Source organism: Amborella trichopoda, chromosome 4 (genome assembly GCF_054954075.1).
Source record: "Amborella trichopoda isolate Santa Cruz 75 chromosome 4, AtrichopodaSantaCruz75HAP2 v2.0, whole genome shotgun sequence".
In the NCBI taxonomy this organism is placed as follows: Eukaryota; Viridiplantae; Streptophyta; class Magnoliopsida; order Amborellales; family Amborellaceae; genus Amborella; species Amborella trichopoda.
The window spans coordinates 2,807,186-2,821,745 of NC_142339.1; positions in this window are offsets into that span (position 1 = coordinate 2,807,186).

The following is a 14,560-nucleotide window of genomic DNA, read 5'->3' on the forward strand; positions in this document are numbered from 1 at the left end:
AAGGCAGACGTTTGAAACCTATAGTCTTCTGCGACTATGATAGTTACTTGAACAAACCATTTTTGTATTATAATTTTATCCAACAGGTTAACTGAAGAATGTTCAGTTATCAGAAGTGGTTTAGTGTCTGACGTTTCTAGAGTATCTCCGGGTGGATCAGGACTATATGTAGTAACTAGATGATTAAATTCTACTTCATCTGTGTCTGAATTTTGATTGGATATATTTTGTAATTCAAGAATTTTAATTCTATTTTTTAGTTGATGAACTTCTTTCTTTACTTCATTTATCTCTTGTTTTAGGTCTGAGATAGAAGGTTCTTTTTGTTTAGTGAGATGCTGTTCACTAACTCTTTTCATAATAGAGGCAAAATTATATTCATCTGGTGTTCACATTATTTCTCTGGCTTCCCATTTTATAGGGAGAAGAATAGCTATCTGTTACATTTCTCAACGGATCTCTCAAAAAACAAGAGTTCCCTGATCTTAGGAATATACATCCAACGTTCCCTGCTCTTAGGAATATACATTCAACATTCATATGGACGTTGGTTAATGTGAACATTGGATAGGATTCTTCCCAACTACAATTGTAGGTAAAGCTACGCGCGGCCATATGGTCATACGTGCTAACATCTCCCACTTAGTGTAATAATCAGTCACATGCATACTCTCACTTTAGAGTATGACCTTTTAAGAAAATTTCTTGTTATGAGGTTTTTCTCACGCTTTTGCGGATATGCCTCTCATAACAAACGTCTATCATGAGGATTTTCACTCTAATGCAGAATTGTCACTCCTGAAAACTAAACAAACGTCCATCATGAGGATTTTCACACTAATGTGGATTTATCACTCATGAAAAATTGTCAGACTTAAACATTTTTAAGTCCATTAAGCTGTCTATCATGAGGATTTTCACGTAAATACGGATTTCCCAGTCATGAAAACTGAAAACTGTCTGACTTAAACATTTTTAAATCTCATTGAGCTAGTGTACTTAGACAGTAGTTCAACACTTAGACCCTTTGTTAATGGATCAACGATCATATCTAATGAGGAGGGCAAGTAATTAACAGTTACTTCACATTTCTCAACTACATCCGGAATGTAGTGATATTGGTCATCTATATGTCTCCCTTTGGAGATATTTACTCCACTTTAAATTAATTTAATTGCAGCTTGATTTATCACAAAATATTTGGATCGGTCCGTCAATTATTTGCAGCTTCAAGTTATCTATGAAGCGCTTTATCGAGACGGCTAAAATACAAGCAGTGCAACATATAATGAGAGTATTGTGAATTTACTCACACTCTTCAAGACATACACACAGTATTCCAATCTATTTACTTCATATCCCATCATCTTCATAATAGCAATCGAGATGCAAAGAACATGGAGTTTTCTTTATCAAATCCTTTGAAAGCATGCTACATCCTTTGACATGAAAACAACATTTGATGTGCCCAGTTTGGGATATCCCTCTGCCAAGAGTTGCACCTTTTGCTGGCTAGCAATCCTGCATTAGGCTGTTATGGATCAGCTTCACCATTAGGGATACTTCCCAAACATTTACCTTTATTGCAAGGACTATAAGTAGGGCATACGCCATTCACTAGGGCAGAGTATGATACTTCTTCTTTAAACCATTTAACATTGGTCTTGGTCAGCAATCCACACAGGCTCAACCACATCAGCTGTATGATGACATGTAGTCTCAATTCAAGTAAATCCCAGCCCCTAGTAGTGCCTCTTAGATCTTTTGAGAATTGCCCCCTTTGAAAGACCAAAAAAAAAAATTACTAATGGGATTCTCGATATTAGAAGTAGGGACAACATTGCTTTAATAATGTCACTATAGGTGTCAACGTCAGGCCTTCGAGCGAGCCACGATGAAAAGATCACTCCTTAAACGGGGAATGATATTTGCTTGTTGCTTCTCTAACTTCTATTGGAACCAGATAAGGCTTATGCCTCTCTATACATCCACAACACTCTTAATGCAACTTGATGTATGCCTCTACTGAATAACCACTAAGTATAAAGTAATAGTAGTTATAATACTAATTCAAACAATTGCCTTGAGATATTTTTATCATTTGTTACAAAAGACACATTTTCATGGCATTCGGGATAGGGCCAAGAACACTTCAAAAAATTAAGTTTCTATTGAACACTGTGAAACTTCAACAAACAAGTTAACACCATTCCAATTGTAAAGTCAAGTCATCCTTGGATCCACTAGGTCAACAAACCAAGTAAGAATACACCACCCAAATGAAGGCATTCAAATCTAGGATGTCCAATAAAAGGTGATGGAATACAAGGAATTCAAATTTGTGATTGAATCAAAATTTGTGATTCCCCATGAGCAAATGTTGGAGTTCTGCTTTTACTCTTCACCAATCATCCCTATTCACATATGAGAACTTAATAAGAATGCAAACTCCACCAATGCATAAAAACCCACTCATAACTCTTAGCCTTAGTAACAGGGACCTTGCATTTGGGTGTAAATTCCTTCTTCCAAAATTCACTCCCATGACTATCGCTAGCCAAATCCACATGGAAAACGATCAACCTACACCAATTAGAGATTCCTATACCTGCTCCCCTTCTCAAAGACATTCCTAAGGCATTTTGTCATAACTAACCTCCTCTCCAACTCCTCTCCAAGGAGTTCTTAAGATATTACCCATGGCGCTTATCGAACTCTATTGTCTTCATTTATTTGAATGGTAAAAACCTTGTATTGCATATCATCAAATAACAAACAAAAAAAATACAATCCATCATCAATTGAAGATACTAGAAACTCCGCAAATGTTTCTCCCATAATTTGAATTCACCAAATGCCACTTATCAAAATAAAAGACAAATAAACAAACAAACAAACCAAATTCCTCTCAAATGTGTTCAATCAGAAGATTAACGACTTCAGTGACTTTTCTACAGTGTCATTGCCCAGGAAAAACCATAAAGTCTAATCTGTGGATTGATGCACCATTCTCAACTTTCTATTTTCTTATTGAAGGCTCGAACGATCACAGCCTTTCGACCTGCAAATCGACCCTGGAAAAGGATCACCGCCTTGTTTGGTTTCAGAAACTTCACCATCTCTCTCCTCTATCATTACAAACCAAAACCATGGCGAGTCCCTCTCTCCTCTATCATTACAAACCAAAACCATGGCGAGTCCCAAAACCAAGACCTGTGCAAAATGTGACATCCCAAACGACAAAACCAAGGCCAACACGCCCATTTCATATGATAGGGACGCCTTTCATGTCATCCCCCCTTCTCTCTCAAAAGATCAAATTCGTTGTCTTCTTCCGTTTTCTTATCAGAGCGAAGAAAGACTAACCCCTTTTATACCACACTTTCTCTCTCTAAAAAACGACGTGTCCTCATCTAGAAGTGGTTGTTCATGCTATTGGTTATAACTATTAGCTACGCCATGCGACGGTTAAGCCTTCCAACTATCACAATCCCAGGGCCACACCCTTATTCTCTACGAAAATATTCATTCGGAAATATGCATATACGGATATATTGTTATTCAAATGTGAATATTTTCATTTAAACAATAACTATACATTGACTACATGAATATGAATATATTCATTTAAACAATGACAATTTAATTCATATATGCATATGCCTCATGAAAAATATGCATATACAGAAATTTTGAACAATGCCCTAATTTTCCTCACACATGAGCACAATGCAATCTTCGAATGCTCCGTACAAACCTACACACATTTTTTATTATTATTATTATTATTATTATTATTATTATTATTATTATTATATTAATAGAAATATCATTAATATATACGGCAACAAAATAACAAAAAAATTTGTAGCCACTGATATTTAGTGAAAAAAAATTTCAACCTCACTAATAATTTTATTCACAGAGGCTTTTTGATACAAAATTCTACCATATGTAATCTAAATTATCTATCATTCCATATCACTTTGTAATTCCAAGCAATCTCTTAAACAAAGATATACATGCTAATCCTTTAAACAATACGTGCTTATCAAAATGCATGTAACTATACAGTCCTTTAAGCAACATGTGCTTATCAATCGTTTAAATAATATGTGACATTAAGTGACAATTAGTGGTATTCACTTCAATAATACCAATAAAAGTTTATGGTTTTGAAAACATGTGAATAAGATAAAGCATATGCCTCACCATTAAAGATATACTTGACTATATGTGAATCCAGTACAAGAAAAGTGTGAGCTGTATAAGATAAAACAATGTAGAAGATAGAACTTTGGATGTTTTGATACCATTGTTGGCAAAATCGATGGAGCGTACGATATCAACTGGAGATTAAAGAAAAGTGTCGTGAGGCTGGTGATAGCAGAGCCCGGATTTTTATCCCTTCGCCTTTAGAGAGATGTACACCTATTCATTGTTGTATACATCCTTTCTCTGGCTTCCCATTTTATAGGGAGAAGAAGAGCTATCCATTACATTTTTCAACTGGTCTCTGAGAAAACCAAAGTTCCCTGATCTCATGGATACACATCCAACGTTCATATGGACGTTGGTTAATGTGAACGTTGGATAGGATTCTTCCCGCAATTGCAAGCTTTCCAGCCCACAATTGTAGATAAAGTTAAGCAAGGCCTTATGGCCATAGGTGCTAATATTAATTAAAAAATTAGGATTTGGATCAAGAATTGGTAGGAATAGAACCGGTTCGGCCCCTTGTTTTCGTTGTTTTTCTTCATTCTTTATTTCTTTTTTTTGGTATGTCAAAGCTTAAAAGCCCTTAAAATGTTTTTTTTTTTTTTGTGTAATTAACTTTTTATTTGTTAATATTTTCGTATATCGTCAATGCAAAAGGATACGAATCAGCGATGCAACACAATATTGATGGTGGACGATCTAACCCACTGATTTATTTTTTTGACCAATGGTATTCAACAATGATTGAAAAAACACCACTCCAAATCAGGAATTGCCCAATCCAACTCAGTATCGGACTGACCTAGCTCCTTGATAGAATTGAGGTTGAGTCCAATTTATTGGCATTTGCCCGGTTCTATTAGAAATTGGGCTTGCCTGTCACGGGATTGGGTGATTTGGATCAACTAAATCACGTAGTTCCGACTCATTTTATGTTTATTATTTCATTTTTTATTTTTTGACCATTCCGATCGATCCAATAACCAACCCAACCACCTAATATGGGTTTTAGAACACTCTCAATGATTGAAAAAATGGCAATCAGGATCAAGAATCACTGGGGACCAACTTTGATTGTGATAGACTCACCAGTTCTATCAGAGCACTAGGCAATCTAGCAAGGAACCAAACAATCCGAATTGGTCGAATCGTCCGATTCCTATCCATTTCATTTTTTATTATGTTTTTTTTCAAATTTAAATATATTGTTTAAAATATTTTCTGACCGATTCCCATTTTAGAAATCGTATGGCGTGAATTGGCGGTTGGATTGGTCTAGCCGGTGAGATCCGGTCACACAATCTAGGTTTCAAAACAACGAAAATAACAAAGTCTCGTTCCTCTTCTTTCGAACCTCTTGTCATAGGAAAATTATAAATAAATGTCAGAGTCCCAAAGAGGAATTATCAATAAATATTTACTTCATTGATTTATACTAGCTCGGATCACCACAAGAGTTGTAGGAAGATCTGGACCATGTATATGTGAAAGTGTGGTCAAGATGGCATAAGTAGATAAAACTGAGAAGGCGTTAGGTTGTACGTACAAGAAACATTTGTCTCCAATTTTCAAACTTCACTAAGGAAAAAAAAGGCAGGTCAAGGTCTTTTGTGCTCAATTTTAATGAATTTTTGGCATGTACTATTATTCGACATGTACAATATGAATGAATGGGATATTCAGTAAATTTTGCTTTAGAATCAGAAGTTGTTTGTCCGTGTACCCTTGGCATAAAAAAAGTCTTGAACATGGCATAAAGAAAGTTTACTATTTGAAGATGCAACACTCAATTCATTTTGTTTTTTGTCACTATCATGGTGAAAACTGATTTTTAAGTCACAACGGCAATGATCAATGGATAAGATATTTTGGTTAGACAATACAGCACACTCTAAATGAAAATTATATCCGTAACGTATTGAAATGCGATAACTAGAAACTGATACAATTTTATGTAAATATTAAGTGCAAGTACTTCAGTCTTTTATTTGGCATATCAAACTGTTGTTTTTCTTTAAAAATAGCCCATACCCTCTTTTTTTCTTTCTTTATTATTATTTTAAAAAAAAAAATTGCCACCTAATCCAATATTGTGATTTTTTTTTTTTAAGTGCAAGGACCAATCTAATGTTGAAAAAATCAGACTGTCTATCCCTCAATTTTTTTAAAACCTCAATTTTCTTAAAGTATATGGTTTGATGTTGGAGACATCATACTATAAAAAAGACAAGAAAATAGGGCGGTCCTATATCTAGACGGACCTTCCCATAAAGATTTCCAAGACTTTTCAACTCTTTGTCTTAGGTGGTCTGCCTGACCACAAAGACCCCAATGTACCACAAAAAAGTTTAAAATTTAGTGAAATTTTGTGATGTCTAAAAGCTTAGATAGACTCGCCGTTTCCGGAGATTACGAGTATGCTCACGGAATCAAGGAAAAGGAAAATAAAAATAAAAAAATCAAAAGCTTGTGGTCCAGCAGACCACCTCAAACATAATTGGGTATTAAGGTTGTAGTTAGGGGTATTAAGGTATAAAGTTCAGGGCGGTGTGAGGATCTAGACCGTGGACCCGCTCTTATGCTTAAAAAAATTTAAAAATAAAATAAAAAAAACTCTGATATTTCAAATATAGGAGTGAGGGGTAAAATTTTGGAAAAAAATAAATGGACCTTCACATAAATTTTCCACGTATTTGAACCAATCCATAATTATTAAATTTAATGGTACGGCCATAAGTTTTCCTTATATAAACCATGGCTTCTAGGTTCCTTTCACTTAGATCTAAAACTGATACTTGAAATTTAGGAAATGTATATCAAGAGTGCCATGGTATTAGAAGGTCACCATTCTTCCTAATTGTCACATGTGAAATCAAGTAATCAGGAATGTGTGGAAAAAAAAAAAGAGCTCTTGGCCCAAGCAACTAATACCTCACCCTGTATAATTTTGATTGTGATATTTTTTGGTACTAAAACAGTGATCTCAATATATGCCTTTCCAAAAAATTTTGAATACTCCAACGGTGGACATTCATTCCTCAAGGCTTCAATACAAACCAAGACTCAATTTTACAAAATTAGTTCTCTCACGGGAGCAAACTGTACATTTGCTCTTTTGAACAAAGAACCTATTTAAGAGTATTTTCTTGATCCCAAATTATTTATTCAGGAGGATTTATTTGATCTCAAATTTTCTGATCAACTTTAGAATCTCTAGATGGGTAACCCAAAAAAAAAAAAAGAGAAACGATTTCAGTTGTTTAGATCAAACCGTCCAAAAATTGCACCCTAATAAATGCCGTATATTCTCTTATCAAAATAACTTATGCACGGGTTATTGCATAGCGCTTAAAAAAGGTCTTGGTGCCAAGACAATGACAAGAAACGATATGGGTTCAATACTTTTTATTCAACTAGCAAACATTCTTTGTGTTAGGTTTATGTGGTCTTTAAAGACTTTATGAGAGTTTGTATGAGCATTTTATATAGTAGAACATAAACTCAGTGGGAGTGTGGTCCTTTTGTAGACCATACTAGACAAATGTTATTTGCTGATACTCGGATTAGGCTCGACTAGCTAGACCAGCCGAGGTTTGGAAAAGATACCTAAGCATAAGGATCTATCGAGAAGGGTTTAGTGGGTTATCCCTTAATGAGGTCAGAGTATGCCCAGATGAGAGCCAAAGGACTATGTGTAGCCTTTAGAGACGGTGCTAAAACATATCGTTATATCATCATACGACATGTATATAGATAGTAGTTTTGCGATTCACCAATGAGGGTGAAGCGTGTACATGTGCGAGAGATTACCCCTATGCATCATAGAGTCATGGTTGTATCATGGTCTGGAGGATCATGATTTTTGTCTCTAGGCGAAAACCTGAAATCCATAAACTGGAATTGCGTCCCCTAGTCTATTGGCTGACTTTGGTGGTCCAATCATGAACCCCTGCAGTGGACTGTGAGTCATGGGAACTGCTGGGTAAGTTTGAGAAAGCTAGGCGGATCGTGATTCGAGGTGGAGTGCTTTCATGTATTGATAATTTCTTAGATCTAAGAGATCTGATTCCCATCAAAAGTAATTAATTTTATGTTATGTGATATTTAGAATGATTATTTGAATTTTTGTGAATCTTCTTATATTTTGTTTTTGTCATTTGAATTTATAAATTAGGAGAAATTAATTTTTCAATGTTTTAAATAAAATATAAAATTTAAAAAATAATAATAAATAACTATGAAATAAAATATTTTCTAAAATATTTGGAACCTCCATAAAATATGGGGCCCAAAATTTAAAAAGATATTGATTAGGTGGGCCTCCACCCAACCATGTAACATTCTTGGGAAGAATGTTTATCCTCTGGGTTAGCTTATCTTTTTAGGTATATCATGTCATAAGGTTGAATATTTGAGATATTTACTAATTCTTTGAATCAAGATTGATTGATCAAATAATTAAGAATCTGATATATTAAAATATAAGGTTTCTTTATTTGATGGGAATAGATTTAGGAAAGGATGATAAGACTCTAGCTCATCTCTTTGAATCTTGATGGTGGATCAAATAGATTGATGGCTCAAATCTCTCACCCCACAAGTCTCTTTAGATCGACGGTTGAGATTTGACCCTAGAAGCAAAATCTATAGCATAAAAAATCGATAAAATGAGGTATTCTCTCATAGGAAGAAATACATATTCTCTTATCTCTCTTTAACAATTCTCTCTCCTAATCCAAAAGTCCCCTCTCTTCCAAAAGGGAAGCATGCCTCAATTTTATCTCTGTCTACGTTGCATTATGTTTTGGTGGCACGCACCACCTTTGTTCTTTGTAAGTTTTGGTGACACGCACCACCTCTGTTCTTTGTGGGTGGTAAAGGGGTGGAACCCTTGCTAGTAGATATCTCCCTCTCTCTTCATATTCTTTTCTCATCTCTCTAAAATCAAGCTCTCTCTTCATATTCTTTTCTCATCTCTCTAAAATCAAGTTAAGAGGCTTGATGAAAATTAAGTCATTTAGTGGAGTTTTGCCATAGTAGGGAAATCAACATACCGATCATAAATCCCAAACACCATCGGACGGATGAGACTTGACGTAGGGTGTACTAAGCCCGGTTGAGGTAATCTCCAGCAATTTTATATTTTTAAAATATTTATTTCACTCCCCATAAAGCAATAAATTCTAGTTTTGTTTCTTAAATAAATAATTGTATTTGAAGAGGTAGCAATTGAGAACCGATTGTATTTTTATTTTATTTATTTCAAAAGTGATTATAATTGGATATTGTAAGTGATCTTACCAGTGTAGGGGTAAAAAAAAATTTAAATATATATACATCATGGTTTATTATAAAGTCCTTTTCACTTTGTGCCAAGAGTGCAAAGACAAACAATTTGTGATTCTAAAGAAAAATTTTCCTAAAATGACATTCTTATTGTGCCTTCTTTTTTCATTGAAGTTCGAAATGTGGAGGACCAATAGTTTTTTAAAAAGAAAAAACCATCATAGGTGCAATAAGCAATGGAAGTATACCTTTGATATCTTTGAAATTTGTTTATTTTTGTTATAAAATAGTTTCGATTTACTATTTATTCTTTTTTACATCGAATTAGTATTTCCTTTTTTTTTCTCTCGTTATATTTTATCATGCAACACACGTTTTTCCATTACTCTTTTCAAAATGTATAGAATTCTCTTTCTCATTATTCAATAAATACCAAATATAAGTAGTCGGGAAAAGTTTATATAAGGTTGCAACCTTAAAATGTAGAATCACATATGCATCTCAAAAATTAATCGAAAATGTTGTTTTAATGTTGAAAAAACCTACTAATCGATCATCTCGACATTGAGATGTATGAATATGAAAAAAAAGAAGTTTTTGATTCTCGAAAATAGTGCATCTTGCAACACATTATCTAGACCGTCCATTTTCAAGATTTTCATATATTTATAGATTTACTTGATTTTGACCATTTTTTAAATTTAAAATTTCCTAATTAGGTATGAAAATAGATTTTAAGATACTACTAAGAATTTTTTATAAAAAAATTACATGCTATGACAAAATTTTAAGGTGCGCCTTGATTGGATTGTGATAAAATTTTAAGGTGCACCTTGATTGGATGGTTTAAGGTTGCATCCTTATATAAACCGCACCCCTTAATTAATTATACCAACTAAAAGTAATCTTTTATTTTTCCTAGTCAATCTCCAGGTTCGATCTGGGAAGGCCTAAATGGTAGGACCACCACTTAACTCTCTCTCTCTCTCTCTATGTGCATATGCACTTTAATTGTAGTGAACAATGATCTAATGCAACTATTGTATTATAGTATAATGAAACGACACTTCTAAAAACCATGTTTGTAGTATTTATAAGACCTCAAATTTTGCACTCACACTCCTTTCATCTCAATAATCAATCCCAAAAAAAAAAAATATTCACTTTGAACCCTATATATTGTCAAAATGAGTCCCATCCAAAAACGAATCTAGACCATTCATTTCTTGAATTTCAATATCTTAGCCTTTATAAGGTCAAAATCATTTTTTTCCTTTTTAACAATGTTCATCTGATGATAATAAAGTCATCCAAAAAAATTAGAAATGAAAAAATATTTCTAAGACCTAGATCTAATCGTCTCACCAAAATGGATGGCCTATATTAATTGGGCTAAAAAAATACTTTCTAGGTTGTGTTTTTAATTATTATTATTTTTTGTGATTGTTCGTTAGAATGAAAAAAAGTGTACATCTCAAAATTTGAATCAAACAAATGGCCATAAGATGGTTTTTTAAGGTTGTTGCATCACGTTGCATGAAATCATTGCTCAATTGTAGCTGCTAAGTTTTGTAGGAGATTGTTTGTGACATATTACGAGTACTCTCTCATCGTCTCCATGCATCGCACCCACCCACTCTCTTTCTCTCTCATCACAACTCCGTCTTTTTCAACACACACTCTCTCTTTTGAACGATTCTCTCTTTTTTACTTCATAACTCCTCACTCTCTCTCATCGTTTCCCTCTCTGCCTATTCCTAACAGCGTTACCTCTCTCTAACTATTCATGCATACCATCATTCTTCTCTTTAAACTGGGGTTAGCTCTCGCATCACATCTCCCTTATTTCTTTGATCTCTAGCCCTCTCTCTATCTAAGTTCTGAACTTTTGTTCTCCATCTCACATCAAAGTTCTCTCTCACTTCTCTCCTCGAGGCGTCATCTTTCTTGGTAAATGAATACTATGTACTCTTCAGCATCTCTTACAATTCAAGTCCATAGTTGCTGCCATGAATCAGTAAACCTGAACATGGGCAAAGACGTTTAGATGCATTTAAAAAGAACAACTGAGCTTTTGTAAGCCTTAAGTTTTAATGGTCTTTGATTGCCAATGAAAGTGGAGAACTGCTTTTAATAACATATTTCTGCTCCTATAGCTTCTACGTATTTGGAGATGATGGTTTCATGGGTTCTTGGAGTGGACTACTCCTCTTCAAGTCACTTTGCATCAGGTTTAGAAAACCCTAGTGTGAATTTTATTTTTTATCAATTAAGTGGCCGCATTGATGTCTTGTAGAGGTATGGCTGAAAGGTCTAGCACATTTTGTAAACTTCATCTTAATAAAGTAGCAATTAATTTTATTTCCCTTCATTTGCTTGTAAAGGAAATGAATATTTATAAACTTGGATCTTATCACAATATATGAGTGCAAAAAAAAAATGTCACATTGTTGAGAAACTAAATATTTGTATATTTAAATGTCACATTGTTAAAAACTATATATTTGTATATTTAGCCCTTAGGGTCCCATGAAACTCTCTCTTTATTGATTGATAAATAAAGAATATACAAGACCCGTATAAATATACAACCAGTAATAATTTGAGATAAATACTTACGGTATTGATAACTACTCACTAATCTTATCATAATCAAGAGACACCTAAGAGATATATACTCATACATATACATATCTTATTATCTATTCATAACGATGTATATCAATAAAGAAAAACATACTCTAGTACTCCCCCTCAAGCTCAAGATGCTTTTATACAAAGCAGTTGGGTTTGAACAATAAGTTACATAAACAAACGAGTTGGATCTTGAAGTCTTCACATGCATGACGTGACCAATAGAAGCAGTGGAAGCAGTAGTCTCTTGCTTGAAGAAGAGCAGTGGTCTATTGGAAGAGCCAATAGAACTTGGTCAGGAACCGAGACAGATTCAGCAACTCGCAATCCATAATACAGGCCAGAACAAAGATAATGAATTTTTTGCAGAGAGTCGAAGGTTGTTTTGCAGAGAGTCGAAGAAGGACTCGGCAGAGAGTCGAAGAAGGACTCGGCAAATAGTCGAAGAATGACTTGGCAGATAGTCGAAGCATGACTCGACAGATAGTCGAAGCATGACTCGACAGATAGTCGAAGCATGACTCGACAGATAGTGCAGATCAGCTATTTTTAGAGGCAGTTTCAGATCCGACTCACGAAAGGTCTGACATCAGAAGGGAGCACAACAATAATGGTTTACCGCAAGAACCCAACAGAGAAGTCTGGGTAGATTGTAGAAGACCAAATAGAGATCAAAGAACGGCCAAACAGAGTTTCACATATTGCAGAGAAGGTCCAAGCGCTGATCACAGAAGGCCCAAAGAAGAAATCGCAGAGAACCTTGCTCTAATATCATGTTAAGAAACTGTATATTTGTATATTTGGGCCTTAGGTCCCCATGGAACTCTCTCTTTATTGATTGATAAATAAAGAATATACAAGACCCGTATAAATATACGGCCAGTAACAATTTAATATAAATACTAACAGTTATTGATAACTATTCGCTAATCTTATCATAATCAAGAGACACCTAAGAGATATATACACATACATATACATATTTCATTACGTATTCATAATAATGTATATCAATAAAGAGAAACATACACTAATACACATGACTATTAAGAACATGAACTAGAGCTTGAAGCTAGTGAAGTTGCATGCACCAATAAAAGGTTTCATTCCGAAAAGACTAGAACACTTTATGACTCACTTTTTTTTTTTTTGTCAATAATTTGACCTCATTTTCTATGAAAGTCCACAAAAGAAAAACTAAAGAAACAGCCCTTCTAGTTATGAGGTCGCTTTAACATGTGACTGATGCACAAAATAGGCATAGTTTCTTGAAAACATTATGAATGCTCATGTAGTTATGCATAGTATTGATTTGCTTTATTCTATTACATTCTTAATACAGATAGCATGATCATGGCTTCTACTACTTTCATTTTCTTCTTTGCATTGTTTGTGCTACCCCAAAAACTATGTTACGTGAAATTCACCAAATGCCGCATATTCCCTAATCCAAATAACTTGGGCACCGGCTATTGCATTGCAGCGCACTTAAAAAAAAGAGTTTTGGTGGCAAGACAGTGACAAGAAACGAAATGGGTTCAAAACTGCTCATTCAAACAGCAAACATTCTTTGTGCCAAGACTGCAAAGGCAAACAATTTGTGATTCAAAAGCAAAATTCACCAAAATATGGCTTTCAAAAACCATCACCTTCTCTCTTTGATCAATACATCACAATTGCATTTCTTCATCTCTCACCTGCATCTCTGTTCGTTTAATTCTTGAGGATTTCAGTCTTCTACACCCAACTCCTCCTTCCCCTTGCATATTCTCCATCACGAGCCTTCATCTCTCCTAATACCCAACTCTATCTTTCAAATGCAAACATGGTGATATAATGCATGTTGTTTTTTATTTTCTCTTTTTCTTTTGTTTGTGCTCGAGAGATAGAATTAATAGTAGACCTGAATTTTTCTAAAAGCTTAAAAAAGGGTAGTAGCCCAAGCCGCTTAGTAGTGATGATGGGTACTTTTAGTTGGTTATAGGGTTTGTAGTTTGAACCATTGGGTACACAAAAGTGACTGCCCAGTTCAACTTTTCCTCTTTGCAATGAAGGTAGAGAACACCTTGAGGAGTGTTTGGATCCATTGTGTGCTCTAATTGTGCAGTGTTCTTACAACTGATTTCTAAAACCAATTCTTTTGTCATGAAAGAATCATTAACTGACAAGCTTATGTCATTTTTGTTCATTTCAAGCTGATCACTTAGAAAATATGTTATTTTTTTTCAAATGCACTTAATATTTAACAATAAATTAGTTTGTATCAGTTCTTATATGATACCCTTCTCGGCCTTGGGGCTAAGATCAAGTGTTTTGGGTAGTTTGAAAATTGGACACTCGAACTGCCCAAGTACTTAGGGCGCATTTGGTTTGTGGAAGAGAGGGTTGGAAGCCGCCACTTCTATGGGTCACCATCGAATCG